Genomic DNA, 26,952 nt, shown 5'->3' with positions numbered 1-26,952 from the left:
TCTACTACTTAATGAGCAAAGTGATTTTGTGCACAGGAATTACAATGAGATTTTTAAAGACCTGTTTTAGGCTTACTCTTGAATGCAACAGCATGCCCCAGTAAGAAACAGCTACAGCGGAACGGCCCTCAGCGTAGTGGCCGCGAGGTGAATTGGGCGCGGCGCAAGAGTACTCGGCGTGGCGTTGTATACGTTCTCACGTAGGGAAATCCACTCCACCACCAATCAAAACAAAGAAGAGGAAACGCACATTTTCGAAAGAATATCTACATTTTAATTATATTTTATGTTTCCTTATAAAGAAATTAGTGTAAATTTTTCGTTTTATGGTCCACACAAAAAAGATTATTCATATGTTATTACCTTAAAAATTGTTTTATTAAAGACAATATTCGCCATTAATATATACGGTGAAATAATAACAGATGCACAATTGTTATAGGTAGAGGGCACTTTTTACTGTTACCAATCAGGTTACTCTTAAAAACTGCGATATAAAGTTTTAACAGATTAAAATTTACTTTACTTATGACAGCCAGCCGAGTGTTCTGTACGGACAAGTTACTCTGTAACTACAATATATGGTATGTTGGCATTTAATACGCTCCAAAATTTCTTTTTGTAAACTACGATATTTCTATCACTAACTGTATCTCTCTTATTAAATATATTTTTAACTTTGTCTAACAGATCTGAAGATGGGCAGCTACCCCGAAACCGGTAATTGAAAATAGAGAATAGCGATCGAACACTGAAACGTCATATTTTATTTTATTCCTCTTTTGGTCTCCCTCTACGGTTTTTACCCTTCACGCTGCTCTCCAATACCAAATTGATGATCCCTTGATGTCTCAGAATATGCCCTACCAACCGATCCCTTCTTCTAGTCAAGTTGTGCCACAAATTTATCTTCTCTCCAATTCGATTCAATACCTCCTCATTAGTTATGTGATGTACCCATATAATCTTCAGCATTCTTCTGTAGCACCACATTTCGAAAGCTTCTATTCTCTTCTTGTCTAAACTATTTATCGTACACGTTTATACTCGACGTTAACAAATTTCTCTTCTTCAGAAACGCTTTCCTTGCCATTGCCAGTCTACATTTTATATCCTCTCTACTTCGACTATCATCAGTTATTTTGCTCCCCAAACAGCAAAACTCATTTACTACTTTAAGCGCCTCATTTCCTAATCTAATTTCCTCAGCATCACCTGATTTAATTCGACTACATTCCATATCCTCGTTTTGCTTTTGTTGATGTTCATCTTGTACCCTCCTTTCAAAACACTGTCCATTTCGTTCAACTGCTCTTCCAGGTCCTTTGCTGTGTCTGACAGAATTACAATGTCATCGGCGAACCCCAAAGTTTTTATTTCTTCTCCATGGATTTTAATTCCTACTCCAAATTTTTCTTTTGTTTTCTTTACTGTTTGCTCAATATACAGATTGAATAACATCGGGGATAGGCTACAGCCCTGTCTCATTCAATTCCCAACCACTGCTTCCCTTTCATGCCCCTCGATTCTTATAACTGCCTTCTGGTTTCTGTACAAATTGTAAATAGCCTTTCGCTCCCTGTATTTTACCCCTGCCACCTTCAGAATTTGAAAGAGAGTATTCCAGTCAACATTGTTAAAAGCCTTCTCTAAGTCTGCAAATGCTAGAAGCGTAGGTTTGCCTTTTCTTAATCTTTCTCCTAAGATAAGTCGTAGGGCCAGTATTGCCTCACGTATTCCAACATTTCTACGGAATCCAAACTGATCTTCCCCAAGGTCGGCTTCGACCAGTTTTTCCATTCGTCTCTAAAGAATTCGTGTTAGTATTTTGGAGCCGTGGCTTATTAAACTGATAGTTCGGTAATTTTCATATCTCTCAATACCTGCTTTCTTTGGGATTGAAATTATTATATTCTTCTTGAAGTCTGAGGGTTTTTCGCCTGTCTCATACATATTGCTCACTAGATGGTAGAGTATTGTTAGGCCTGGCTCTCCCAAGGCTGTCAGTAGTTCTAATGGAATGTTGTCTTCTCCCGGAGCCTTGTTTCGACTTACGTCTTTCAGTGCTGTGTCAAACTCATCACGCAGTATCATATCTCCTATTCCATCTTCATCTACATTCTTTTCCATTTCTATAATATTGTCGTCAAGAACATCGCCTTTGTATAGACCCTCTATATACTCCTTCCACCTTTCTGCTTTCCCTTCTTTGCTTAGAACTGGGTTTCCATCTGAGCTTTTGATATTCATGCAAGTGGTTCTCTTTTCTCCAAAGGTGTCTTTAATTTTCGTGTAGGCAGTATCTATCTTGCCCCGAGCGAGATAAACCTCTACATCCTTACATTTGTACTCTAGCCCTCTCTCCTTAGCCATTTTCCACTTCCTGTCGATCTCATTTTTGAGACGTTTGTATTCCTTTTTGCCAGCTTCATTTACTGCATTTTTGTATTTTCTCCTTTCATCAATTAAATTCAATGTCTCTTCTGTTACCCAAGGATTTCTACTAGCCCTCGTCTTTTTACCTACTTGATCCTCTGCTGCCTTCACTATTTCATCTCTCAAAACTACCCATTCTAGTTCTACTGTATTTCTTTCCCCCATTCTTATCAATCGTTCCCTAATGCTCTCCCTGAAACTCTCTACAACCTCTGGCTCTTTCAGTTTATCCAGGTCCCATCTCCTCAAATTCCCAACTTTTTTCAGTTTCTTCAGTTTTAATCTACAGTTCATAACCAATAGATTGTGTTCAGAGTCCACATCTGTCCCTGTAAATGTCTTACAATTTAAAACCTGGTTCCTGAATCTCTGTCTTACCATTATATAATCTATCTGAAACCTAGTATCCCCTGGCTTCTTCCATGTATACAACCTTCTGTCATGATTCTTGAACCAAGTGTTAGCTATGATTAAGTTATGCTCTGCGCAAAATTCTACCAGGCGGCTCCTTCTTTCATTCCTTAGTCCCAATCCATATTCACCTACTACGTTTCCTTCTCTTCCTTTTCCTACTATCGAAAAAATGGCTCTGAGCACTGTGGGACTTAACTTCTGAGGTCATCAGTCCCCTAGAACTTAGAACTACTTAAACCTAACTAACCTAAGGACATCACACACATCCATGCCCGAGGCAGGATTCGACCCTGCGATGGTAGTGGTCGCGCGGTTCCAGACTGTAGCGCCTAGAACCGCTCGGCCACCCTCTACTATCGAGTTCAAGTCACCTATGACTATTAAATTTTCGTCTCCCTTCACTATCTGAATAATTTCTTTTATCACAACATACATTTATTCAATCTCTTCATCATCTGCAGAGCTAGTTGGCATATAAACTTGTACTACTGTGGTAGGTGTGCGCTTCGTGTCTGTCTTGGCCACAATAATGCGTTCACTCTGCTGTTTGTAGTAGCTTACCCGCATTCCTATTTTCCTATTCATTATTAAACATACTCCTGCATTACCCCTATTTTAAGAGCCCGAAATATTAACGTCGCCAAACAAGTCGCCTTAAGAAAATTGACGAGTGAAGACAAAAGAAAAAGAAAACAGACCTATTTTAAAAGTACCTAGAGATGTAATCCTCACTTATGGAGAAAGTATTTCAGGAGTTAGGAACTCTTTCTTGCATCATCGTGAAATGATGCTACCTATAAAGAAAAATCTACTGAAAACAGCCGAGAAGAAGCTATATAGACTTGTGGCGACGGACGCAGCAAAAAATAATGCGATACTACTTGCTTGTGGCCAGAGTACTAAACTTGTAAACACCAAATTAGATGGATACAGCATTTGACTTGTTATCACACCAGCGATTATTAACTGAAGTGTGACTGTATAATAATTTCGGGTATCAAACAATATTTGTGATTAGATTAAGGATTTCGTGTCAGGGACAATGCAGCATATTATTTCAACTGAGAGTCATCGACAGAATAATAAATAACTTCAAGTGTGCTTAAGGGAAGAGTATTGTGACCCTTCTTGCTCATGTTGTGTATTATTGACTTGACAAAGCAACCTCATAGTTTTCGCAGGTAATGCAGTTATCTATAATGGAGACCATCTGAAAAAATCTGCACGAATAACTAGTCAATGGCTACTTGTCTTAAATGTTCTGAAATGTCGAACTGGTCACTTCACAAAATGCCGACGAGTAGTCGACGTTGACTCAAAAACCAGCGAGAATCAGTCTACTAGTACAAATGCCGGGATGTAAAATGTTGTGTGGATGTTATGAAATGATAACATTAGCAAATTACTGAGAAACTACAGTCAGTCTACAAAGGAGAGAGCTTACAGATCGCTTATGCATTCCACCTTGGAAAACTGCACAAGAGTGTGAGACGCATGCTAAATAGTACTAACAGGGGACGTTGTAAATGGGCAAAGAAGATTGGCACGAACGGTCAGAGGTTTGTTACACACACGCGAAGTTACGGAAGTGTTGAAGAAACTGAATTGGTAGACGCTTGAAGACCTATTGCATTGATACCGCGGAACCAACTTACAGAGTTTCGAGAACAAGTATTAAGCGTAGGATCTAGAAATATTTTGTAAGCCCATACGAACACAATGTGATCAGAAGTATCCGGACACTCCAAAAACATACGTTTTTCATATTAGTGGCATTGTGCTGCCGCCTACTGCCAGGTACTCCATATCAGGGACCTCAGCAGTCGTTAGACATCGTGAGAGAGCAGAATGGGGCGCTACGCGAAACTCACGGACTTCGAACGTGGTCAGGTGATTGGATGTCACTTGTGTCATACATCTGTACGCGAGATTTCCACAGTCCTAAACATCCCTAAGTCCACTGTTTCCGATGTGATAGTGAAGTGGAAAAATGAAGGGACACGTACAGCACAAAAGCCTACAGGCCGACCTCGTCTGTTGACTGACAGAGACCGCCGATAGTTGAAGAGGGTCGTAATGAGTAATAGGTAGACATTTATCTAGACCATCACACGGGAATTCCAAACTGCATCAGGATCCACTGTAAGTACTATGACAGTTAGGCGGGAGGTGAGAAAACTTGGATTTCATGGTCGAACGGCTGCTCATAATCCACATATCACGCCGGTAAATGTCAATCGACGCCTCGCTTGGTGTAAGGAGCGTAAACATTGGACGATTGTACAATCGAAAAACGTTGTGTGGAGTGACTAATCTCGGTACACAATGTGGCGATCCGATGGCGGGGTGTGTGTATGGCGAATGCCCGGTGAACGTCATCTGCCAGCGTGTGTAGTGCCAACAGTAAAGTTCGGAGGCGGTGGTGATATGGTGTGGTCGTGTTTTTCATGGAGGGTGCTTCCACCCCTTGTTGTTTTGCGTGGCACTATCACAGCACAGCCCTGCATTGATGTTTTAAGCGCCTTCTTCCTTCCCACCGTTGAAGAGCAATTCGGGGATGCGACTGCATCTTTAAACGCCACCGAGCACATGTTCATAATGTTTTAAGGACTTTGTTGCTTTCCACTGTTGAAGAGCAATTCGGGAATGACAATTGCTTCTTTCAACACCATCGAGCACCTGATCATAATGCACGGCCTGTGGCGGAGTGGTTACACGACAATAACATCCCTGTAAGGGACTGGCCTGCACAGAGTCCTGATCTGAATCCTACAGAACACCTTTGAGATGTTTTCGAACACTGATTTCGTGCCAGGCCTCACCGACCGACATCGATACCTGCCCTCAGTGCAGCACTCCGTGAAGAATGGTCTGCCATTCCCCAAGAAACCTATGCCTGCGAGTGTGGAAGCTGTCATCAATGCTAAGGGTGGGCCAACACCATACTGAATTCTAGCCTTACCGGTGGATGGCGCCACGAACTTGTAAGTCATTTTCAGCCAGGTGTCCGGATACTTTTGATCTTATAGTGTATCTATCTTGCATGGAGGGCTAGTAGCCGCCCGGGATTAGCCGAGCGGTCTAAGGCGCTGCAGTCACGGACTGTGCGGCTGGTCCCGGCGGAGGTTCGAGTCCTCCCTCGGGCATGGCTGTGTGTGTTAACTTAGGTTAAGTAGTGTGTAAGCTTAGGGACTGATGACCTTAGCAGTTAATTTCCATAAGATTTCACACACATTTAAACATTTTTGAGGGCTAGTAATTACCACGCATACAGAAGCTCTTAATTGGTCGTTTTTCCAGCACCGTACTTGAATGGTAGAGGAAGAAACCCCATTACGTCGTAGAATGGGAAGTACCCTCCACCAAGTTCTTCAGAGTGGTTTCAAAATATGTATGTAGATGTAGATGTGACGCAAATGTTTAGTATGAAACTGAACACTTCCAAAAACATCGAAACATTCAGCAGCAACAGAGGAGCAGAAACAAGTACGTTTGGATGGAGGAACTGCGGAGCTTTAAGGAGCGCAGCGGGATGGGGTGAAGACGCCGCTCGGGACAGCCTCAGCTCCCCCAGCCTGCCGCGTCCTCCTCTGGTGACGTCACGCGCAAGCGGCCGGAAAATGAATCCTAATGCCGAAGCGGATCAATCAGCAGCGACGTATGAAATTAACGGCGCCGTCTGCGCACGCCGATAAGACGTGGGCCGCTTCGCCAGACGGGGATGGGGGCCTCCTTAGCGACGCTGGATGCCGGGTCGTGGGTGCCGGATGTGCCGGCTGCTTGGGTGGTGGGAGCGAACTCCGGCAAGGCGGTCTGCAGCGAGTCAGTCGATTGAGCGGAGAACGCTTTGTTAAGGCACTGTGCTCGCAGTCAAAAGAAGCTGAGCTGAAACCACACCGTGGTTTAATAGGGCGCTAATGCTCGTGGATGAGTTTTCTGTCAGATTTCGGAGATTTTTCCCGGATGCGTAGAATTTTTTTTTACAATCAACCACCTTCAAGTTGTGTGTAAAATATTTATTCTTTAACAGGAGTTTGGGAACTGGCCCATCCTCGGCAAGCTAACGGAGGATACGATGGACAAAAATTACAAAAATTAGATAAAACTGGACATATTTGTCATCACAAAGGAGGAAGAGGTCGCGACTCTGCATTGTGAGTAATGAGAGATCCGTGATCCTTTTCTGCGAAAAATTAAAATAAACATTAAACAAAATAAGCATGCTGTTTATTAATCAGCAATCGACAGACACAGAGAAAGTGCTTTTTACAAATTGGACGTTTATTAAAACGCAGTCATCACGTTAGATAAGAAATTGATTGCAAGGGTAAACGTGATACACGAATACAATGGCATCAACCACATACGAGAAATTTAAACTGAAGTGGAAAAAAGAGTTGCGATAAGTAACAGCCTGCCACGCACTAAAAAAAAACTGTGTTGAATAACAATGTAACATCCCCTTAGAAAAATCAGTGAATCACTGTGCTGATAAACCTCTTACGTTATTTGATTTTCAAACATCTGAGCAGAACTGAACGTATTCAGACATTTCTCTCTTTACTTTTTCTGATCAACACTAAACTCACACACAATATTTTTAGCGCAACGCAATCTGACTTCCAATAATCCATACACAAGAATGGCCGTGACTAACCATAACCTATAACTTTCATGAATTATTTACCTCACAAAAATCTTTGTTACTCGAACTACTGCAATACAGCGAGCGCCAATACTGCCAGCTAAATAACAGATTCTAACTACTGAAGGCACTAACTACTGATAGGCACAGTTAGCAAATGAAAGATTTTGATACAGAACAACAAAGTATTTACCTTAACAATAATCAAAAGTCATTATATATATATATATATATATATATATATATATATATATATATATATATATATATATATATATATATCAGTTCATGATATACAGTATTAGAAATTTACTCTTTCTGATGGACACACGTCCAGATCGTCCGCTCTCAAAATTCTGCCATCTCTCTCCCCACATCCACCACTGCTGGCGCCTCACCTCCAACTGCGTAACGCTACGCGCTGTTCACATCCACCTGCCCAACACTACAATAGCCAATATTCCACAACAGCGCGTAGCGTTGCGCAGTTGGAGGTGAGCCGCCAGCAGTGGTGGATGTCGGGGGAGAGATAGCAGAATTTTGAGAGCGGACGATCTGGACGTGGGTCCATCAGAAAGAATAAATTTCTAATACTGTATATCATGAACTGATATGTATGGTGAATATTATTAAGGTAAATACGTTGTTTGTTCTCTATCAAAATCTTTCATTTGCTAACTATGCCTATCAGTAGTTAGTGCCTTCAGTAGTTGGAATCTTTTATGTGGCTGGCAGTATTGGCGCTCGCTGTATTGCAGTAGTTCGAGTAACTAAGATTTTTGTGAGGTAAGTGATTCATGAAAGTGTAGGGAAGCAGCCTACTTACGCCGTATAAAATTCACATCAGTCTTTGCATTATGTGCCAGCCTAGTCCGCTGTAACTAGCTCTGACGTCATAAATGTTGCGCAATACTTTAAAAATCAAGTAAATAACCTGAAACGTTTCTAGCATGTCAGGAGTAATACTAAATCAATATGTGTTGAATGTCAGTTCAATAAGTTTATCCATTTTCGAAATTTGGACGTTTTTCTGTAGATATCATTGGCGCAACAGAAAAGAGCTAGAAACTTAAAAATTTGTATGTAGATTCCTTTTGCATAATAATTTAGTAGAAACAGTATTCTGGATCTCACAAATTAAAATTTTAGTTGAAATTCATGATTTTTCTGGATTTTGTCTTAGAAATTAAGGAAGCAAGATAGATTAAGTAGGCGAATAATAAGGCTAGGATGTTTAAATTTAAGTAGAAGGGAGATCCGCTATAATCATAAAGATGTGAGAAGTTTCAATTGAATAACTATAAAACTATAGCGATAGCGTATGTCCAAAGGGCAAGTTCAGAGCTCGTCTACTGCGTGTAGTGTAATTAAATTAATTCTCTCGCCCAAAATATTTGACTTAGCCACGTCAGACTTTTATTATGCCGGCCGGTGTGGCCGTGCGGTTAAAGGCGCTTCAGTCTGGAACCGCGTGACCGCTACGGTCGCAGGTTCGAATCCTGCCTCGGGCATGGATGTGTGTGATGTCCTTAGGTTTAATTAGTTCTAAGTTCTAGGCGACTGATGACCTCAGAAGTTAAGTCGCATAGTGCTCAGAGCCATTTGAACCATTTGAACTTTTATTATGATTACTTACCTGTGTGCTGAATGCACATTTAAATTGAGAGCTTCATCGGCCATCAGCAAAGGAAGCGATGATTATTTATTCAATAACTTAAAGTGGTGCATTACTAGCCCAGCGGCTATTCGGGAGAGCGGAATTGATCAGGCGTTCCCTTAGCCGTCCGCACCGCGGCTTTATATATCAGAACGCTGCGCGAGAGAAAAAGGCCCCAGTTCTCTCCAGACGCTGAATAGCACACCACCTGTGCCGGGAGTCGCGTCGCGTCGGTATCATTGCTATAAACAGCCTCCGATGCCGTAATAAGTTACTCGGGATACGCGTAACCATTAAATCGTTTTCGAGTGAAGTGTTAATTCTGGGATGACTTTAATGATCTATCTTCAGTTTGCGTATGTCGTATTTTCACGTGCCGTCACGGGATAGACATTCTACCATTATTTAGCGTGGCGTTCGATGAACATTATCATCAAATTACGGCGAGCATTCACTTAAACATTTAGTTTGAACAGTTATAGTTGCATCAGCGCATTAGACTCTGAACTGCTCTGGTAGTTGGATTGTGTGGATTCTTTTTGGTCTGTGACTTTCAGAATATAGTGAACATTTTAGAGAAAATGGTTTTTGATTATGAATCCCAGCCAATCTCCTAATTCCTCAGAGCTATAAGCTGTAGCTATAAGTGTATTTCTCAGATGAAGTGGGCACTAGGAATTCTAATTACAGGCTTCACGTTTTGCTAATCACTTTCTGGTTGCCAATATTGTAGTTAGAGAGCCAGTGTTGAGAACGGCAAAAGACTGAATAAATAATAGGAACATTTTTATAACAAGTAATTCCACCCGCCGCCCACATATGGTTAATCGGCTGGGAAATGCATCTTTTCTACTTTACATTCTACATTTATAAACCATTTATTCCACCCGCCGCCCCACAAAAGGTATAGATTATTGTTAGTCACGGCCATTCTCGTGTAGGGATTATTGAAAGTCAAACTATGTTGCGCTAAAAATATTGTGTGTCAGTTTAGTGTCGATCAGAATTAGTAAAGAGAGAAATGTCTGAGTACGTTCAGTTCTGCTCAGCTGTTTGAAAATCAAATAACGTAAGAGGTTTATCACCACAGTAATTCACTAATTTTTCTAAGGGGATGTTACAACAAGCCTGTAAAAACATAGCATAAGGGCCAATCAAAAAGTTTTGGTTCGGAGGCCGTACAGTCCAGACTTGGTATGCCCATCAGGCAATATTCCATGAGAACTGGGGCAACTCTCCCACGGACGTTGAAGATACGCGTTTGGTAAAATACCGTGTCCTGCTGCGCGAAGAAATTTGTAACTGCCTGCTGCACTTCATCGTCCAGCAGGAATCGTCGACCGTTCAACGCAGTTCTTAAGGGACTGGAGGCGTGACAACCGCATGGACCGAGACGAGGACCGTACGGCGGTGGTCGGGCGTCTCTCAGCTGAGTTGGTGTAACCTCTGCGTTACATTTGCGACATGGGGACGAGCGTTATCATGAAGCAGCAGTATCCCTTCTCGCACCATTTCTCAGTGGTGGCTTTCGACGGACCTGCTACCAGATAACCATTCTTCATTCTTAAGGTTTTTAACATGGCTGTCAATCAGCGACTGTTGTATAATACAAAATTATGACAAACACAGCCCTCAGTCGCAAACGCAACTAATTTGTAACCTAGGTTTCGGTGTCACAAGGAACGCCTTCTTCGAAGAAAATTAAAACTAAATGTTACAGCCTAACGTACCAAAAAATACGAAAGCTGCGGTCATACCTGAAGCGTCAGATAGTCGGAATTAAAATAAAATGCAACAGAGGTGCAAGCCACTAGGGGCTGCCATGTGTCCTCTGCAACAGTCAACACAAAACTGAAACATCATGTGACTTGTGCGCCACGGCAACTTCAAGACAATACCGCCATCCGGTGGCTAATTGGTAAAACAAGCTATTTTGTAAACATCTCTCGTAACTGCAGAGAGGGAAGTAAACAAACACCTGAATGGTGTACATGAAGTAATTACAATAGCGGGATACTGCATGATATAAAATACAACTAATGAATGACTGGCTGTAGTACAAAAATTCCAGAATGAATGCATGAAGAAGACATAAACGAAATAATCCATTAAATGACATTTCTGCTTGCTACAACAGATACGTTATAAAAACCAAAAAAGTTTATTCAATTTACGTATATGAGCCGTAAAAAGTAGAAAGAAAAGGTATCTCTGAATATGCAACAAGTAGTTGGTACATCTCCTCAAGCAGCGGCTTTATACCATTGAAATAATTTCTTCCGCGGAACTGCACCTGCTCGTTGAGAAAAAGTCCTTCATTCGAAACTAAATGCTTGAAAATACCCAGCTCCTCCAAAACATCAAGTTTACACCCTTTTTTTTCAATATGCAAAATTTTCAACTTCTCAACCCCTTTAGGAGAGTGCCCTGTGATTAACAGGTGATCTGCAAAAGAAGAATTAGGGGCACACGAATCGTTTTCCCTCAGAAAACGTTCTTTACAGCGAATTGAAAAGGCACGTCCTGTTTGACCAATATAATAGACACCGCAAGTGTCAAATGAAATCTTGTAGACACCAGAATTCTGCAGAGGACTATTAGTTGACTTTAAATTATGGATGACATTTTTTCTCAAGTTGTAATTTGTAGAAAAGGCAATATTACATTTGTATTTAATCCGAAGCAACCTTTGAATCTGGTATGGCACTGGACCTAAAAATGGAATTGAGAAGGATTTTTTCAACGATTCTTCTGGGACGCTGATGAAAGAACCAAGTGTAGTACCTTCCTTGCCAATCTTCTTTCTGAGGATATCATCTACCAACCGAGCTTCATAACCATTATTGACCGCCACAGTTTTAATAAGATTAATCTCACTATTTTGCATTCTTCATTCTCCGATGGGTGTCTGCCTTCGTTTGTCCTTCGGCAGCAAAAAAAAAAATACATTACAGCAACGCCCTGAAACGGAAACTTTTTGACCGCGTCGCGTCTTATAACTACACTGAAGCGCCAAGGAAATTGGTATACCCATACACAGAGATGTGTAAACTGCCAGAATACGGTGCTACGTTCGGCGACGCATAGGGGTATATGACAACAAGTGTCTGGCGCAGTTGTTAGATCGGTTACTGCTGCTACAATGGCGGGTTAGCAAGATTTAAGTGAGTTTGAACGTGGTGTTATAGATTGTGCCCGAGCGATTTGACACAGCATCTCCGAGGAAGTGATGTAATGGGGATTTTCCCATACGACCATTTCACGAACGTACCGTGAATATCAGGAATCTGGTAAAACATTAAATCTTCGACATCGCTGCGGCCGGAAAAAGATACTGCAAGAACGGGGCCAACAATGACTGAAGAGATTCCTTCAACGTGACAGAAGTGCACACCTTCCGCAAACGGCTGCAGATATCAATGCTGAGCCACCAAAAAGTGTCAGCGTGCGAACCATTCAACGAGACATCATCAAAATGGGCTTTCAGAGCCGAAGGCCCACTCGTGTTCCCTTGACGACTGCACGACACAAATCTTTATGCCTCGCCTGGGCTCGTCAACACCAACATTGGACTGTTGATGATTGAAAGCATATTGCCTGGTCGGATGAGTCTCGTTTTAAACTGTATCGAGCGGATTGACGTGTAAGGGGATGGAAACAACCTCTTGAATCCATGGAGCCTGCATGTCGGGAAGGGACTGTTCATACTGGTGGAGGCTCTGTGATAGTGTGGGGCGTGTGTAGTTGGAAGGATATGGAACATCTGATACGTCTAGATACGACTCTGACAAGGGACCCGTACGTAAGCGTCCTGTCTAATCATCTGGATCCATTTATGTCCATTGTGCATTCCGACGGACTTGGGCAATACCAGCAGAACAATGCGACACCACACACGTCCAGAATTGGTACAAAGTGGCTCCAGAAATAGTCGTCTGAGTTAATAAACACTTCCGTTGGCCACCAAACTCCCCAGACATGAACATTATTGAGCATATCTGGGATGCCTTGCAACATGCCGTCCAGAAGAGATCTCCGCCCCCTCGTACTCTTACGGATTTATGGGTTAGCCCTGCAGTATTCGTGGTGTTAAGTCCCCTCCAGCACTACTTCAGACGTTAGTCGAGTCCACGCCACGTCGTGTTGCGGCACTTGTGCGAGCTCGTGGGGGTCCAACACGATGTTAGGCAAGTGTACCCGTTTCTTTGGCTCATCAGTGTAGTTAGCAGAAAGAGTTTGAACCAAAAGTTCATCTCACCTTCAAGTTAATATGTTACCTGATCAAAAATCTCAGGACACCCTACGTAATTGATCACTAGTGGCCAACGCGCCAGTAGAGAAGCAGTGACACGGGAATGGATGGGTGAGGAGACCCCAGTTAATTTGAACGTTGATTAGTCACTGGATGTCACCTGAGTAACAGATCCATCAGGGATATTTCGACCCATCACTGGTGATGTGATAATGAAGTGGAACAATTAAAACAAGGGCAGGCAAACCTCACGTGTAGACGGATAGGGACCGTCTAGGATCGCGGATGGTGATTACAAAAATCCCACGAAATCAGTGGAAAGCATCACTCGTGAGTTCCAAAGTGCTACCAGCAATCCATCCAGCACAGTTACTGTGCGTAGGAAGTTAAAGAGAATGGGGTGCAATGGTCGAGCAACTCCTCATAAGCAACACATTTGTGTAAGCTAGAGGTAATGTAAAGGACGACGTCACTGGGCAGAGGATGGCTGTGATTTGGAGTGATGAATCACGATGTATCCTGTGGCATCCCGACGAAACGGTTTGCTAATGTCTGGAAAACATTAACTGGATTAATGTGTGGCGCCAGCATTGAAATAAGGAGGAGGTGGTGACACAGAAAGGCGGTGTTTTTCACGTTTAAGGTGTGGTCTCTTTACTGTGCTAAATGCAGATACAAACACATTTTACGGCATCGTGTACTAGACAGAGTAGAGGATGAATGCGGGGACGATGGTTGTCTCTGCATGGTAAGGCAGCTTGTCATAAAGCAGCATTTGTGATACATGTCGATTCACGGTTTGCCAATGGCGACTTTGGCTACTGAGGCAGGATACATCTGAATAGTCTGTGGAAGACAGATGGTAGAGAGCTGAGAGACGGTATAGTTATCAGGTCCTCGTAAGGCGTACGGTGTCTACATTGTTGAAGAAGCCTTTGACCATTCGTGCCACCCTTCTTTGCAAGCATTCGATGTCTCCTGTTAATCTAAGCTGATACAGATTTCATACATTCGAACAGTATTCAAGTACAGGTTGTACAAGCGTTCTTTTTTTTGTCATTTTGTAAACAGTCTGCAGTTTCTCATTATTCTACCAATGACCCGCAGCCTGGCATTTGCTTTACCTAAAAGTCAGTTTATGTGCTTTCTGCATATTGTTAGTAACAAATACTTTTATGAGATGACTTAACCTAGTTGTGACTCATTAATCCAGGCCGGCCGGAGTGGCCGAGGGGTTCTAGGCGCTACAGTCTGGAACCGCGCGACCACTACAGTCGCATGTTCGAATCCTGGCTCGAGCATGGATGTGTGTGATGTCCTTAGGTTAGTTAGGTTTAAGTAGTTCTAAGTTCTAGGGGACTGATGACCTCAGAAGTTCCATAGTGCTCAGAGCCATTTGAATCATTTGAACCACTAATCCTGAATTCAAAGGATACCACGATTTACGGTCTGCACAGCTTTGAATATCTGTACATAAAGAGCAGATTTTTTGTCTTGACATTAGGCTGATATATACTTTCACTTTGTCGAGATTTAACTGGATATTACTGCAATTTTTACTGGACCGTTCTTTATCATAAGTAACTGTTTGGTGTGGGAAAAGTTTGTGACCGCAACTTACGCTATTCGCTAAGACAGTAACGTAATTCGTGAACAGCAATGGTCCAATTACACTCTCCTGGATCACAACAGACGTTACTGCGGATGACTCTCAGTCCAGAATAATGTGTTGTGTTTTGTCTGTTCGGAAATTTTCGATCCAATCCCAAACCTCGAACGTACTTTCTTTAGACGACGTCGACATGTGTGTCGAATCAAAAGCTTTTCAAAAGTCCAAAATCACCGAATGAACTTTCCCTGTGCCCATGGCATTGAGGAGATCATATGAGAAGACGATTCGAGTTTCCCATGTTTGTCTTTTACGAAATCTGTTTTTTTTACTATCCACGAAGAATGCTTTTTCGTACCTTTTGTCTGAAACAGATGCGGTACATGTAGAACGACCATTGTGTTACTCAGTTATTTTTTCATTTTTGTACATCGATATGATATCCTGTTTCATATTCAAGGAGAACTTACCTCTGCTCAAGCGATCTGCGATACATCTAGAACAGAGTTAATTCACTCGTAAATTCTGTATACGATTCACCTAATTAGGATTAGGAGAACAAAACAGTCTTGGTTGCGATACTGTAATTACATCAGTGTCACATGTTTCGCCTAATTCAAGGACTACATTAAAATAAAATCTTATAAGAAACGTTTGGCCCTACTTTGGGATTGGACGAAATTAGGAAAATTCAAAATTGGAGTTACCGATAAAAGTTGAGAAGCCGAGTTAAGGACATCGATGATAAAATATCACCAAAAATAATTGCCCTCGTCATGTGCGAGTATTGTGTACTTGGTGGCGGAATGTAAAACGACAATTTCAGCATGTTTACCGTTTGACAAATTATACAGGCCTGATCCTGCCTTGTATTCACTGGACCACACTACGCGTCCCAGCAAGGTAATTCGCATATTTTCCCCTTTTTTCCTCCATCAATTTCTCGACTATAGATTTCATGAAAATGACCAACCGTAGCTTTTGCTTTTTAAAATTTATCCCGTTTATTTCAATGTTATCGAATGGTATGCTTTCAATACATGACGGGAGCATCATATATTTGCCTCGACTATTTTCCTTGCACATGACGAAGGCTGTTTATTTTTGTGGATATTTTATCAACGATGCCGATGACGTGCTTATCAACGTGTATCGGTAACTCCAATTTTTAATTTTCCTAGTTTCGTCAAATCCCAAGATAGTGTCAAGCCGTTCTAATTCGATTGCATTTTAACGCTGGCCTCTGAAGAGGCCCTGAACTAGCCGAAACGCGTGTCGTTGATGAATAAATAAACAGTAATTTCAACATGACAACAAAGGCTGTTTCTTTTCCACATTCTAGATACTGGTTGCTGTATTACCAAGCCATGGAATGAAAAAACTTTTTAATTAGGATTAGGAAAGAATGTGGAAGAGTGTTAACATTGGGACACTTCTGTCCATTGCACTAAGATACTTGTACACCCTCATTTCCGACTTCATAATTACAAAAGGGAAGGTTTTCCGGATACGTTCGGTGACTTGATCTTTTTGTGACTCGTGTAAAATAATGGCTTCATGGCAGACATCTTCGCTTGAACTTCACCTGGTCTTTTTGTGACTCGTGTAAATTAATGGCGTCATGGCAGACATTTTCACTTGGAGGGATCAGAACCAGATGTAAGGTTAGACGTGAAGAAAATGGGCATTTATAACCAGGACAGCTACGAACTATTAAGTTGTAGAATAGATTGACTCCTAATTGGTCTTTCACCCTGCACCGAAAAATGTCACTTCTGTCTGGATCAGGGGCACCTGTTCACTCATGTTACTTTTAAAGTCAACTTTGATAAGGTGTTAGCGGAACTATCGACGCAAACAACATTGGCTCACACAAGATAAACACGGCAATTAGTAGTAATCAAATTTTTAGGATATTTCCCCGGACATAATTGTGGTAATGCTTCATAGTTTTCAAGAGCAGTTCCATTCTTCCCATACCGTTTCATTGCCGTGCAAGAGGAATGTCAATATATATCAAAAATGTATTCGAGTTTTAAGAAGTATTTGTTTACAAACACATGTTATAGTATTCTGAAAAAAGGTTCATTGTTTTCCAAGAAGGTTCATCATTTTATTGTTATATGGCCTTTCAAGGAAGGCTCTTAATGTTTTGCCAAGAATACTTTTATTCTTTCTCGAGAGTTTTGCGTTTTTCCCAAGACGATTGTTTTGTTTCTTGGAGATATAATTCGTCATTATTATTGAGGACATGCAGCTTTACTGTATGATTAAATGATGATGGCGTCCTCTTGGGTAAAATATTCCGGAGGTAAAATAGTCCCCCATTCGGATCTCCGGGCGGCGACTACTCAAGAGGACGTCGTTATCAGGAGAAAGAAAACTGGCGTTCTACGGATCGGAGCGTGGAATGTCAGATCCCTTAATTGGGCAGGTCGGTTAGAAAATTTAAAAAGGGAAATGGATAGGTTAAAGTTTGATATAGTGGGAATTAGTGAAGTTCGGTGGCAGGAGGAACAAGACTTTTGGTCAGGTTATTACAGGGTTATAAATACAAAATCAAATAGGGGTAATGCAGGAGTAGGTTTAATAATGAATAAAAAAATAGGAGTGCGGGTTAGCTACTACAAACAGCATAGTGAATGCATTATTGTGGCCAAGATAGACACAAAGCCCATGCCTACTACAGTAGTTCAAGTTTATATGCCAACTAGCTCTGCAGATGATGAAGAAATAGATGAAATGTATGACGAGATAAAAGAAATTATTCAGGTAGTGAAGGGAGACGAAAATTTAATAGTCATGGGTGACTGGAATTCGTCAGTAGGAAAAGGGAGAGAAGGAAACATAGTAGGTGAATATGGATTGGGGGGAAGAAATGAAAGAGGAAGTCGCCTTCTAGAATTTTGCACAGAGCATAACTTAATCATAGCTAACACTTGGTTCAAGAATCATAAAAGAAGGTTGTATACCTGGAAGAATCTTGGCGATACTAAATGGTATCAGATAGATTATATAATGGTAAGACAGAGATTTAGAAACCAGGTTTTAAATTGTAAGACATTGCCTGGGGCAGATGTGGACTCTGACCACAATCTATTGGTTATGAACTGCAGATTGAAACTGAAGAAGCTGCAAAAAGGTGGGAATCTAACGAGATGGGACCTGGATAAACTGAAAGAACTAGAGGTTGTAGAGAGTTTCAGGGAGAGCATAAGGGAACAATTGACAGGAATGGGGGAAAGAAATACAGTAGAAGAAGAATGGGTAGCTTTGAGGGATGAAGTAGTAAAGGCAGCAGAGGATCAAATAGGTAAAAAGACGAGGGCTAGTAGAAATCCTTGGGTAACAGAAGAAATATTGAATTTAATTGATGAAAGGAGAAAATATAAAAATGCAGTAAATGAAGCAGGCAAAAAGGAATACAAACGTCTCAAAAATGAGGTCGACAGGAAGTGCAAAATGGCTAAGCAGGGATGGCTGGAGGACAAATGTAAGGATGTGGAGGCTTACCTCACTAGGGGTAAGATAGATACTGCCTACAGGAAAATTAAAGACACCTTTGGAGAAAAGAGAACCACTTGCATGAATATCAAAAGCTCAGATGGAAACTCAGTTCTAAGCAAAGAAGGGAAAGCAGAAAGGTGGAAGGAGTATATAGAGGGTCTATACAAAGGCGATGTTCTCGACGACAATATTATAGAAATGGAAGAGAATGTAGATGAAGATGAAATAGGAGATTTGATACTGCGTGATGAGTTTGACACAGCACCGAAAGATTTAAGTCGAAACAAGGCTCCGGGAGAAGACAACATTCCATTAGAACTACTGACAGCCTTGGGAGAGCCAGGCCTGACAATACTCTACCATCTGGTGAGCAAGATGTATGAGACAGGCGAAATACCCTCAGAGTTCAAGAAGAATATAATAATACCAACCCCCAAGGAAGCAGGTGTTGACAGATGTGAAAATTACCGAACTATCAGTTTAATAAGTCATAGCTGCAAAATACTAACGCGAATTCTTTACAGACGAATGGAAAAACTGGTAGAAGCGGACCTCGGGGAGGATCAGTTTGGATTCCGTAGAAATGTTGGAACACGTGAGGCAATACTAACCTTACGACTTACCTTAGAAGAAAGATTAAGAAAAGGCAAACCTACTTTTCTAGCATTTGTAGACTTAGAGAAAGCTTTTGACAATGTTAATTGGAATACTCTCTTTCAAATTCTGAAGGTGGCAGGTATAAAATACAGGGAGCGGAAGGCTATTTACAATTTGTACAGAAATCAGATGGCAGTAATAAGAGACGAGGGGCATGAAAAGGAAGCAGTGGTTGGGAAAGGAGTGAGACAGGGTTGTAGCCTCTCCCCGATGTTATTCAATCTGTATATTGAGCAAGCAGTGAAGGAAACAAAAGAAAAATTTGGAGTAGGTATTAAAATTCATGAAGAAGAAGTAAAAACTTTGAGGTTCGCCGGTGACATTGTAATTCTGTCAGAGACAGCAAAGGACTTGGAAGAGCAGTTGAACAGAATGGACAGTGTCTTGAAAGGAGGATATAAGATGAACATCAACAAAAGCAAAACGAGGACAGTGGAATGTAGTCTAATTAAATCGGGTGATGCTGAGGGAATTAGATTAGGAAATGAGACACTTAAAGTAGTAAAGGAGTTTTGCTATTTAGGGAGTAAAATAACTGATGGTGGTCGAAGTAGAGAGGACATAAAATGTAGACTGGCAATGGCAAGGAAATCGTTTCTGAAGAAGAGAAATTTGTTAACATCGAGTATAGATATAAGTGTCAGGAAGTCGTTTCTGAAAGTATTTGTATGGAGTGTAGCCATGTATGGAAGTGAAACATGGACGATAACTAGTTTGGACAAGAAGAGAATAGAAGCTTTCGAAATGTGGTGCTACAGAAGAATGCTGAAGATAAGGTGGGTAGATCACGTAACTAATGAGGAGGTATTGAATAGGATTGGGGAGAAGAGAAGTTTGTGGCACAACTTGGCTAGAAGAAGGGATCGGTTGGTAGGGCATGTTTTGAGGCATCAAGGGATCACAAATTTAGCATTGGAGGGCAGCATGGAGGGTAAAAATCGTAGAGGGAGACAAAGAGATGAATACACTAAGCCGATTCAGAAGGATGTAGGTTGCAGTAGGTACTGGGAGATGAAGAAGCTTGCACAGGATAGAGTAGCATGGAGAGCTGCATCAAACCAGTCTCAGGACTGAAGACCACAACAACAACAACAACATATTATTAATGTCCAAATGTTCAAATGTGTGTGAAATCTTATGGGACTTAACTGCTAAGGTCATCAGTCCCTAAGCTTACACACTACATAACCTAAATTATCCTAAGGACAAACACACACGCCCATGGCCGAGGGAGGACTCGAACCTCCGCCGGGACCAGCCGCACAGTCCATGACTACAGCGCATCAGACCGCTCGGCTAATCCTGCGCGGCTATTATTTATCTTCTTTCTCTAGAAGAAGCTTGTTTTAATGATACGTTGCACAAGCAACGCGGGAGATGCTTTCGGCGTGCTTATGGCGAGTGTTAGGCCGGGCTGACGGGCTGGATTAAGTACCTTAAAACAAAGTAATGGAGGTCTTTTACGGACGCTTAGCCGGTGGCGCTCAGCTCGGACGTAGCCGATTCGAATTTTGGTGGTGAAAGACATTTTTGCCCCAAGTATTGACGAGCAAGGGTAAGAGACGTGGGTTCGCAAAGTTACTGATCGCCAGGCCTCGCGCCACGGTGCTGGATTAAATCGCACATCTCTGCACAGTGCCTCATGAGTTGATGGAGATCCGTGCCTCTGTTGGGCACCTGCTTCGAAAATTCTAAAGAACATAACCGCTGATTTTTATTACTATTAGAACGAGTGAACTTGAGTCAATCACAGTTTCACTCCCTTTTCCTATTTTCTTTTCTTTCTTAAGCCTCTTCATTAATTCACTCTGCTTTTTCTTTCTTCTCCCCGTCTATTTTGTCCCCGTTGTTTCTTTCCTTCGCACTTGTTCAGTTTTCTTGCTTCTGATTTTATTCCTGTAATTTTCAACTCCTTAATTTCTTCTCCTGTGATTTTAAGTCGTTTCTGTTCTTCTTGTGTTTTTTTAATCGAACTGGTCTTCAATTTACTTGCATTGATTGTGTTAAAAATGTTGATAAATAGTTTGTTTTTATCCATCCTACATAGATGTCTAGAACTGTCGGCATCTTTTCTAAATTTATCTGTGCTGATGTCTCTGTTTTCGCTGAGTTTCTTTGTATGTCTTCTGACCCATGTTCCGCCTCAGTGAACAGCCCCATTGATTTTTTAAAATAATTTTTCGTTCTCATTTCTCTATGTCGTGAATTCTTGTCATCCCTCTAGTTATTATGGTTTCTGCGGCATACAAGACTTCTGGTAAAATAACCACCCTGCAGTTCGGAGTTTTGTATTACGAGATATTGCTCTTTTGTTGTAGTGATTCGTGTCAATTTGTTCAACTTTCACTGTTCGAAAATCCTTTCTGCGTTGGAGGTTGGGTACCGTCCTGTTGGTTGGATGGCTTACCTTAAGAACTTCAACTGAGTCACCTTTGAGATTTCTCTATACTGCGTTTTCAGTGAGAATGTTTCTGTTAATTTGGTGTCCATATGCTGAGTTTTTTTCATCGGAGGTCTGAGTCCGGTTTTACACGAGATTTCATGTAGTTTGTCCAGCGGTAGTTTGTCTCCATCTTTGTTATTCGCTGATACAGGCAGCTCATCTGCAGAGACCAAGCATTTCACAGTGACTTTTGTCCCTCCTTTCAGCTTTCCAGTTTGTATAAGTTTGGCGGGCTATTCACATTCACTGATTATTTTTTCCTGTCCGCTGTTGAACAAGAGCGGCGATAAGCCATTCCTTGTCACACTCCTGTGCGAATTTTTAATGAGTTCCATGTTTCTCCCACGAATTTCACTTTTGAAGTGATTCTCAGTAATGTTTTCTTAATGATGGCCATGGTCCTTCTATCGACTCTTAAGTCTTCTAGGTTATTAAAGAGAGTGTTTAAAATCCAGGAAAGTGACTGTTGTGTTCCAGCATCATCTGTCGTATAGTACGGTTTTGAGGTTCCAGACCTGTTTAATAATCCCGCCTGATACTCGTCATATGTTGGTCCACTTGCGGCTCAATTCGCCTCAAGAAAGTTTTCGACGGAATTTTATAAGTTACTGGAAGAAGTAAAATTCCTGTGTAAAATTCGGATCTATTTTGTCTCCTCTGTTTTCCACACCTCCGATATTATTTTGCTGATTTTTGGTGTAATGTTTTTGTGGTTCGATTTGCATTATTCTAAAATAATTCAATCTTCTTTTTTTCAGTGATTTGATTACTTTCACTATTTACTCGTGTGCAGACGGAAAGGAATCAAGATTTGATCCGGGTTTCCCAAATCTGAGTTGTTCAGATGATGTTTGGCAGTTGAGGAGTATGCTGGGATGTATTACTACCCTTTAACAAGTATTTTTATACTAGGATTTTCCCCACAGCTTTAGCCATGTACGCGTCTGACATATATATTGAACATATGTCTTCCGCCCTCTCCCTGTGTCCACCTCTTTCTCCTCCTGCCTGTCCACCTCATCCTCCCATCTCCATCTATATCCTCCTCCCCACTCTCTCTCTCTCATCATCCCCTTCTTTTTGTCCATTTCCTCCATCCCCTTTCTCTGACAATGTTTTCCTCCTACCCCTCCCTCTGATCACATCCCCCTGCCACTCTCTTTTTCCACATCCACCTCCCTCTCCTACTTTTCCAACTATGCACAACCCCCAGCGCTTTCCAACTGCCTTATGCATCACCTCCTCCTCCCATCTCTTCCTCTCTCTGCCAATCTCCTCCTTCATTCCCTCTGTCCATCCTCTCTCTATCTCAGCTTCCCCCAACCATGCTCACCTGCTTGTGTAATCCCTGCAATAAAGTTCAATAAAACTGGCCAATACTATTCCCACAACATGTCTGCTTTGCAGGCAGTTTACACATCAGTGGCATGAAAATCATTTATTTGTACCTGATGTATAGGCCACCATACAATGCAGGTCGATACAGCAGGTCAATATTACTCCAACACAGGGCAGCCTAGATGTCAGGGCCCAAAAAACTGTTTCTTGTCCCTGACATGTAGGCTGCCCTGTAAATCAAGTTGATTTGCAGGCTGTTACCGTTCACACACAACATGCATGTCATACAGGGTTGCGTATATGCCAGGGGCGGGAAACAACTCGTTTCTGCCTGTACCTCCCCTCCCATTGGAACTAGGAGCTTATAAACCCCACAGTGCTGATATTCGTGAGGCCTGCTGTTTCTGTGGCTAATTTGGCTAAAATCAATCTATGTGTTTGGAGTAGGAGGTTAGAGAGCCAGCTAAACTTTCTCTGAAAGTTTTGTAAAAACTATGGATAGTTGTTCTTGCTAATGTCCCTTTCTATTTCATCCAGTCTGTAACTGACATAGTTGTGCTTTTCTTGTTGAGTAATTTTATAGATGTTTTGTCATTTTGTCTGTTGTTTTATTACTATTGGCATTATTTCATGCTTAAATCATAAATCTGATAGCTTGATCGAATGCGATGTTCCATCATATATGTTTTCCCTTTCTTTGGAGTTGGTGTAATTTTATCGTTTATTTCACTTTCTCTGTGAGTTCAGACCAGCTCATGGCATCCACCCTACAGACTTCTTCAACGATTGTCTGATAGTTGAGTTCTAGGTATTCAGGATCAGTCCAGAAAATATGGGTTACCTTGATCTGTTTACTTTTAGGTTGAAATTTCACTTTGATTTGGAGTAACTGGTCTGACTCAAAGATCCTCTCCTGATTTTTACACTGACGACTTCTTTTGCGATTCTCCATTAGACAGCAAATGGGGTGAATTCCTTTGAGTGTTTCTGTGTATGTTTCTGGATTTTTTAAAACTGCCCTTTAAAGTCAGCTAGCAGAATCTTGATGTGATATTCTGGGAACTTGTTTGTGATTCCTTCCAGAAGTTCTCTGAACTCTTTTACACCCATGGGTGTGCATGTTAATGAGTATTTGTGCCTTGTAGCTTGATATTATTGGTAGTAGAGTTTCTCTGAAGGTGATATAAAATCAGTGACTGCTGATCTCTTTAATATGTAGAAGTTTCTAAATTTCCGAAAAATAGTGTTTTAAATTACACAAGAAGGGTTAATTGAATATAGAGTAGTTGAAGACAACGACTAGATAAACAGCAACAGAAATAAACAGAACAAAAATATTGGATATAATATCCACCCATTATGAAAATAACTGATGTGCTTTTCTTAAAGTAATCAGAGGCTTCAAAACTAAGTTTGCAACATCTTTTAAATAAATATTGCAATCAATGTTCAATATCAGTTATGGCTTTGAAACATGACTTCTAATACGAAAACTTGTAGTTTTAACACACAAGTTTTCATTGCCGTTCATGTAGGATATACACTGTATTTGATCAAAAGTACCCATATACCTATTCGTGGACATTAACATGGAGTGTGTCAGCTCTTCACCTTTATGACGGCTTGAACTCTGCTAGATATACTTTCAATGAGGTGTGTGAGTGCCTGTGGACGAAAAACAGTCCATTCTTCCGTACGAACCGAAATCTGAGAAGAGAATGATGGCCTTAGGATATAAGTCTAGCTCCTTCGAAAGGTGTTCCATTCGGTACAGGTCGGGACTCTAGACAGACCAGTCCATATCGGGAGTCTTATCGTTCACAAACCTTTGCTTTCCTGAAATATTTACGTATTAGTTTATCTAACTCACCAACTTGAAGGTTCCGAGATAAAGTATTTACAAGACAAAAGAAAGGGAAGTAAGCGAAAGAAATTATATCATCTCTGTATTCTTTCAATCGAAATTTATAATTTATGTTTCGAAAAGGAGTAGTGCAGCTCCACTAAATTAAAATCAAACTTCCTCTACATTTTCAAGTATACTAAAACAGAAGAAAACAAATAGGAGAAAGTCATTTGATATCTCAACTTATCATATGGTTCAAATGGCTCTGAGCACTATGGGACTTAACTTCTGAGGTCATCAGTCCCCTAGAACTTAGAACGACTTAAACCTAACTAACCTAAGGGCATCACACACATCCATGCCCGAGGCAGGATTCTAACCTGCGACCGTAGCGGTCGCGCGTTTCCCGACTGTAGCGGCTAGAACAGCTCGACCACCCCGGCCGGCTCAGCTTATCTTTCTGTAATGTACTATTGCAAAATTAATTAATCAAGAGAAGACGATATCGTTAGTTTAAGTCTGAAATGAGAATGGAATTACTTTCATTTTTCATTATACGGTGTCTAACAAAACAAGTGAAGCTCCCAGAAGTGGAAGAGGAAACGAAATGAAACTCCACAGGTTGAGAGGGTGTGTGATTTTATTTTATTGATAACAGAATCGAGGAAAATTTACAAAGGACTTGGCAGTGTCGCACAGTCGTTATATGCTCTCCTGAGGCAAGCTGGCTAAAAACTGTTGTAACTGGTCCTTGATGTCCTGTATATTAGCACAGGGACAGGGCTGGGGTCCGAGCAAGTTCCACACATATTTAATCGACGATATATCTAGAGATCTTGCTGCTCACAGGAATACCTCTACATTATGCAGATAGTTCACCGAGCCCCGTGCTGTGTGTGTACAAACACTGTCCTGTTGAAAAATGGCACCACGATACTGCCATATGAGGAATAAACATCGACTCCACTCCGTCTACAGGCCACAAGTGGCCCATCGGGACCATCCGACCGCCGTGTCATCCTCATTGGGGCATGCGGATAGGAGGGGCGTGTGGTCAGCACACCGCTCTTCCGCTCGTTATGATGGTATTCTTGACCGAAGCCGCTACTATTTGGTGGAGTAGCTCCTCAACTGCATCACGAGGCTGAGTGCAGAGGGATAAAGATAAGGACAAAGGATGTACGTGACGTACCGTTTTGCAGTCAGAGTTCACTCAGTCACTACCAGCCATGAACTGAAGTCATACCCTACGGCTTCCGACACCAAGACTCCTGCAGTAGCACCGCTGGGCCTCTGTAAAATATTGGAAGAATGGGACCTCTTCCCAGGTCTACGCCATTCTCACCAACGATAGTCATCCAGATAACACATCGCTGAACACAATACACTCCATTCGTCAGCAGTGACGGCACCACTCCAAACACAGACGTTCCTGTTGTGGTCTTTACGGCAACCTGCACGTGTGATAGTGATTTCCCAGCCAGCTGCTGGGGTTAGGATGTGTTTGATGCACCCCCCCCCCCTTGTGGTTGTAAGACGTGGTCTGTTGTGATTTGGCAAGACAGCCAAGTCACTATGAGAGGAAGCCGAAAGGTACGCGTTTAAGCTCACGCAGGCTGGCGTGAGGTCTGGAACAGGTAAAGTAATTGAGACTAGCAAATAAAGTACGAAGCTGCTGGAATACTTAACTTTAATCCATAAGTGGTGAACATAGCTCTTGACGGTACATGCATCACAAGATAAATAGCAAATGATAATGGCGCCTTGCTAGGTCGTAGCTAATGACGTAGCTGAAGGCTATGCTAACTATCGTCTCGGCAAATGAGAGCGTAATTTGTCAGTGAACCATCGCTAGCAAAGTCGGCTGTACAACTGGGGCGAGTGCTAGGAAGTCTCTCTAGACCTGTCGTGTGGCGGCGCTCGGTCTGCAATCACTGACAGTGGCGACACACGGGTCCGACGTATACTAACGGACCGCGGCCGATTTAAAGACTACCACCTAGCAAGTGTGGTGTCTGGCGGTGACACCACATGGTCGATGAGTATGCCTGGTCTCACGTCACCACGAAGTCCAGTATCTGGCCAGTGTCACATCCAAATGCGCCACAAGTCTGTACATTGGACGACTCGACCAGCCAGCCAAACGGT

Source organism: Schistocerca americana, chromosome 7 (assembly GCF_021461395.2).
Source record: "Schistocerca americana isolate TAMUIC-IGC-003095 chromosome 7, iqSchAmer2.1, whole genome shotgun sequence".
NCBI lineage: Eukaryota > Metazoa > Arthropoda > Insecta > Orthoptera > Acrididae > Schistocerca > Schistocerca americana.
Note: the sequence above shows the minus strand (reverse complement) of the source record.